Below are 6,993 nucleotides of genomic sequence, written 5' to 3' on the forward strand. Positions count from 1 at the left end.
ATTGTGATAACAGTATAGGTATTAGTCAAATAAAGCACATAAGAATAAAGCAAATCTGATGAGATTGTGATAACAGTATAGGTATTAGTCAAATAAAGCACATAAGAATAAAGCAAATCTGATGAGATTGTGATAACAATATAAGTGATAGTCAATTAAAGCACATAAGAATAAAGCAAATCTGATGAGATTGTGATAACAGTATAGGTATTAGTCAAATAAAGCACATAAGAATAAAGCAAGTCTGATGAGATTGTGACAATATTAGTATTTGCATTGGAAGTCTATTTTTCAATATTTTAGTATATTTCAAGGAAAGTGGGGATATGTTTTGTACGTTTTGTCCGTTTGTTTTCAGAAGAACGATAAGAAAAGTATAGTTCAATTATAATTAATACTACTATAATTCTGTCATTTTAAATGTTGTGTATGAGCTACGTACTTGCAACTACATGAAAATCATTTATTAAGTTAACATGTAAATTATTTCCAAATAAAATTAAAATGTCGTAAATAATTTGATGGCTGTGATTTTTTTTTGTTTTGTTTTATAGAGTTACAACGCTCAACTCCGGGGTTCGATTCCCTTCGATTGACGCAGCAGATAGCCAAATGTTGCTTTGCTCTAAAACAAACAAAGGAGCAAACGATCTAATGTTTTATTTAACGTATATTTAATTCGGTTTCAGTTATTTGTTTGTAGTGCAAAATGAGTATTATAGAAACGATGACATATAGTTGTTCCTCATACAGTATTAAATAAGGATAAGAACTAGTATTAAAGATGAATGGTTTGAATTTCGCGCAAAGCTGCACGAGGGATATCTGTGCTAGCCGTCTCTAATTTAGCAGTGTAAGACTAGAGGGAATGCAACTAGTCATTACTACCCACCGCCAACTCTTGGGCTACTCTTTTACCAACGAATAGTGGGATTGATCGTAACTTATAACGCTTCCACCGCTGAAAGGGCGAGCATATTTGTTGGGACGGGGATTCGAACCCCCGACCCTCAGATTGCGAGTCGAGTGTCTTAACCACCTGGCCATGCCAGGCCCAAGATGAATGTAGTTAGTATAACTGTTCTTCGAGAATTGTAAAAAAAATCTCTAAACTTGTATATTTACGGACATTAACTTTATGTTACTTAATTATGCCATTCATCAACCAATTTGTCAGTTTTGCTACGACAATATAGAACAATTACTAATTTATTTAATTACTCTATAAAAAATAGATATATATAAACAAGTTACTATCTTCCTATCTCAGCGGATACATATTTTTGGGAAATAACAAAAACTTGGCAGTAATCTCTACATACCAAAATTTATAGTTGCATATGCACACTGCCTGATATTTTACTTGCTTTTATAACTTTTTCTTTACAGCCTTATTGTGTTTTTTAACGCGTTAGAAATTTTGTATCGATATGCTAAAAAAAAAGGAACATCACATTTTCAAAAATTACATCATTCGCTTCTTTCATATCGTATTGCCGCTAATTAACGCCCCCCGGGGGTGTTGCAAACTGCCACGGGGGGCGCTAATTATAGTATTTGTGTAGTTCCAGTTTCTATTTTTCACGTGTGATTTGTTGATTTCAATGCTAATAAGTGTATGTGTTTTCTTCTATTTTTTTTCAAATCAAAAATTACAGTAATAAAGTGGATTATATGTTGGATTACTATTGCTGTCACACAAGGTAAGCATTATAAAAATACCGGAGGGGAGGTAATTAAAGAGGGAGCGTTAGTTAGGGACAATACTGTAAAAAAATCTCCCCATTGTTCTTTCTTTTTTTATTTAAACGAAAAGCTGCACAGTGAGATATCTTCTTTGTGTCCGCTGCAGGGATCATACCTCAAATTTTGATTTTATAAACTCTCGACTATACCGTTGAGCCACCGGAGGCTTAATTATTAGCAAAACAAAAGTATAGGTATTAGGATTATTTTTGTATTTTTCAACGTTACGATAACCTTGAAATGTAACTCACATAAGAAGAAATATATATATATATATATTAATTTTTGGGCGAAGTTATATTATAGGAAATAAAAGAAGAAACCAGAGTAACACAGCCAGTTTAAAAATGATCCCATCGTGCTTGCTCTGGTAAAATCTGATTTATTTACTATTTGTGTGTGTGGACCCATCGAACAAATGACACCGTTGCTTCGATTTAATATACTTCTAATAATAAATACGTAGATGGAGTTTTGGCTTGTTAGTTAAGCTTTTAATGAATTAACCTAAGGATTAAAACTTTAAAAACTATGTAACCTTTCGGTTTAAGCAATTCGCAACATCCTTTATGGATGATTACACGCCAAAAATCTCATACTTGAGGAATGTTATTAGAATCTAAAGGAACAAATAGAAAAAATATTTATAGTTTGTATTTATGGCAAAGCTACTAAAGCTATCTGCCGCTTTCCCTAATTTTGAACTACTGACCACAGGGAAGGAAGCCAGTCAGGAGCATTTTTCCACTGATCATATATACTTAGAGATTGACTATAACTTATATGATGCACCCAAGCTTAAAGTGGGGATAATATTTTGTGGTATCGCACCTATTCGAACCCGGTTTGCAAATTCCAAAAGCCAACCCGTGGTCGGAAATAAGGCTTTTTATTCGTCTCGTTCAAACATGTATTTGGTAGTAACTAAATGTGTTAGAGTAAAATCTTTTACACTTTGGAAACGGTTTGTTAATATTATTAAATGTACACATATATGATCATGTTGTCCTCCAGGGGGTTAGCGCTAAGTTTTGAGGACTTATAATGCTAAATTTCGGGGTTCAACCCCGTCGGTGAACAAAGCGCAGATAGTTCGTTGTGTAGCTTTGTGCTAAAAATATAAAAACAACAAAATAATCTGTTTTACTGGCATTGTAATACAAGAAATATTCATTTTAGGCTTAACATGTAGCCGTTTCAGATTTACTTAAATGTAAATGTAAAACAATAGCACAAAATAAAAACCCTGAGTATTAAATGAATAGCATATTTATTTGATCCTTTTTTATGACATAAAACCACTAAAATATTTTACGTGCCAAAAGTCTATTTTTCAAGTGCAAGTATCAGTAGTTGATATTTGATCAGAGTTTCTGAAAATGTTTATTATCAATACTTATAGTTCTCGAAGAAGCCTTGCATCAAATTGGGTAAGCTCAATACGAGTTGAGTGTTTTTTTTATTTAATTATGCACAAAGCTACATAAGGGCTATCTGTGCTCTGCCCACCACGGGTATCGAAACTCAGTTTCTAGCGTTGTAAGTCGGCATACATACCGCTGTGCCACTGGGGAGGGGGGCACGAGTTGAGTGAAATCAATAAATGTGTCCAATTTGCTTTATGAGCGATCATAATACGTGTGTGGGTTCTCTTGTTATACTCTTCTTTATTATAGAGTCAAACGAGAGTTGTGACACAGAAAGAAGAAATGCAATATTATTTGACGAAATTCATTTTAACTGTTACGTAGCATGACTTCACCTATCACAAAACTGCGATTGTATACCTGGGTTATAATTTTATATTGAAAAGACTAACTAGAAGAGTAATGTATGTTCCTAAAAGAAAAGAAAAAGTTGTATACTGATTATATTATTCCTCTTATATCCCCAAGACAAGGTTTTTTGAAGCTTATATGTTTTACTGGAACGCTTTGAATTAGATTATCGTGGAGTTATTACCAATAAAAAGATAAAAAAAGATAAACCTCTAAGCACAATACATTAATAAATTGGTACTGGCTCTAAACCGTACACTCGGATGCATGCAAGAATGATTTCAAAGATTTAAGATATAGTTGTGCAGAATAGAATAACATAAAATAGTGGTCGTGCAAAGCGTAGTTAAATAAAAAAAGGTGGACGATTCTCTCAATAAGTCACGGAGCTCGACCTGAGATATTGAACGGAAGCATTCATTCGGAACACGTTGGTTTAAGTGATACGAGGATTAACAGGAAGGAAGTCGCTAAAAAAGTGGAAATGCAATAAAATTGATTAAAAGTAGTCTGGGAGTAGGTTGTCCCTATGGTAGAGCTCTGGAGCTAGCGAGTCGGGATCTAATTCGTGCGAGACCACAAAATATTCTACCTACATTAAATTGTGAGTGTGTTGCAAAAGTGACTGTCAATACCCTAACGTGGATGGTGGGTAGTAGGGTGATGCTGATTGACGGTCTAACATCTGGTTAGTTCAACTAGTTAGTTTTCATCTCTGGAATATAAATTAAACATATCTTAAGAAAATTACGTGACAAATCCACCCTGCCAGGAAACATTTAAAAAATACCGTGTAATAATTTCCCAGCATTTTACATAAGTGAAACAGAACGTAACTTGAGCATTAGATTTAGGAATCAATAAAAAATCCCCATTGTGACATCCATGAAAATATGAACACAAACAACTTGACATTAACAGAAGAAAGATCAGAGAAGCCTTATTAACGAAATCAAACAATCCCACAAATATTTACTACAACTTTATATATGCCTTTGATTGTTATTTCCTCAGATATTCCTAATCTAACCCAAATCCTTCACACAACATCTTCCATATATTCAAACGCCTCGTTATATATATAAGTAAATAATCTGTCAATTTACACGGATTGATATGCCCAGTAACGATTCTCTAATTTAAATAAATCGTTGTATTGTTGAATGTTGACTTAGATAAAAAAGAACAGAATTGGTATGCAAAATAACTATTTTCTAATTTAAATAAGTCGTTATATTGTTGAATGTTGACTTGGATAAAAAAGCAACATAATTGGTATACACAGTAACGATTATCTAATTTAAATAAGTCGTTATATTGTTGAATGTTGACTTAGATAAAAAGCAACATAATTGGTATGCACAGTAACGATTATCTAATTTAAATAAGTCGTTATATTGTTGAATGTTGACTTAGATAAAAAACAACATAATTGGTACGCACAGTAACGATTATATAATTTAAATAAGTCGTTATATTGTTGAATGTTGACTTAGATAAAAAAGCAACATAATTGGTATGCACAGTAACGATTATCTAATTTAAATAAGTCGTTATATTGTTGAATGTTGACTTAGATAAAAAACAACAACATTCTTTATCATTAAAACTTGTGTACTTGAAAATGAACGCACCAGCGATCGATACGTTGTAACTTTTTAATGATAAATTATTTCTTGTTATAAAAGCTGTATCTTGTAAGGACTCACATTTTATTCAGTTTATTCCGCTTTATCATACCGTTGTTACTTTTATTTCACGATTGTTTTGTTGTCGTTAACACTTGTACTGACCATAGGGGCTTATAACGCTAAAACCCGGGTTTCTATACCCGTGGTAGGCACAGCACAGATAGCCCATTGTGTAGCTTTGTGTTTAACTACAAACAAACAACACGATATACCACTCCTGAAATTCCATTTTTGAGGATACGATAAACCTTTTTTTTTGTATTTGTATCCTTACGAAATTTTTGAAAATATTGATATTTAGATCGTTATAAGCTCACAAAGAGGATAACGGCTGAATTAAGCGGACTCTTACAAAAAATTAGATGATATTAACACGCGACAGTTACTACTGTTACAACAATGTTGTGAACGTTAACCACCAAACTTCCGCACAGTATTCTTACACAGTTTGAGGAAATCGTAGATGTTAAAATATACGGGCAAAATAATCACACACAAGTAATAAAACGAAAAACAAGATTCATTCATGATTTGTTTCTCACAGTTTATATATTATTCAGCTCAATTGTAAGATGGCTTTTCCTTAAGTCCTTATTAAGGCTTCTTGTATCTGATCCAATAAACCAATTATTCCTTCGTAATCTCTGCTTGAGTCCTTATTTAAGGCTACTTATATCTGATCCTATAATACAAATATTCTTTTGTGATCTTTGTTTAAGTCCTTATTAAGGTTTCTTGTATTTGATATTATAAAACTATTATTCCTTTGTTGCTCTCTTGTGACATTCACTTTGTTATCCAAGCCTTTGAATATTCTCATACATAAAGTGATGATTGGATTGACCATGCTCAGTATCAGCAAAGTTTCGGTTTTATACTACGTTGCGTCATTTTTATGTTTTCTTTTTCAAGTTTGAAGGGATTCCTTTATTTCAATAATGCACTCTAAGCCTAATAAACATGAAATGCTGTTTATAGAATTGAAAACTGAAAGTAAAAAAATAAAAAAAATAAATTTTTGGTGTTATGTAAGGTAGATCCATATATATGAATTTTTTGGTCATCCTTCAATTTCAGGTGACAATATATATATATACAGCATCGTTAATTTGGTGGAGTGACAAACACTGTTGAAAATAACAGTTGTCGCGAATTGCTTGGAAATATACCGAATCCTTCACACACATATATCAGCGCTTTTCAGTGAAATGATAAGGAAATGGGAGCAAGACAATCAGTAAAATTGTAGGATCGTTTACTGAAGCAAAATAAAGAGAGAAGTGAAATCTCAGTCTTGTTTATTTTTGTTAAGTCGTATAATCCCGAGTTACTTCAACACAAAACTGCTAGACTAGAGGGAAGACAGCTGGTCAACAGTATATATCCACTGGAAACTCTTAAACTATTCTTGTCAAACCGAACAATGGGATTTGTCCGTCACTCCTTTGGTGCCTCACAGTGCAGAGAATGGTTCTGCAGCAATGAGTCGCGAGCCATGAACCTTCGAATTGACAGTTCGAGCAAGCTAGCAATTAGGCCACTCTCTGTCCTTCTATGTTAATATGGAGCAAATACGCGAAATTAATGAATAATGAATGTAATTACTGAACCATTCATGCAAACATTTTGTCTGTGTTTCATAGCAAAGCCATATCGAGCTATCTGCTGTGTCCACTGAGGGGAATCGAGCCCCTGATTTTAGCGTTGTAAATCCGTAAACTGACCGCTGTCTCAATCAAGTTTAGGAAGTTTTCATCACGTTATTGTCTTTTGTGTTG

This window comes from Limulus polyphemus, unplaced genomic scaffold, assembly GCF_000517525.1.
Source record: "Limulus polyphemus unplaced genomic scaffold, Limulus_polyphemus-2.1.2 Scaffold229, whole genome shotgun sequence".
In the NCBI taxonomy this organism is placed as follows: domain Eukaryota; kingdom Metazoa; phylum Arthropoda; class Merostomata; order Xiphosura; family Limulidae; genus Limulus; species Limulus polyphemus.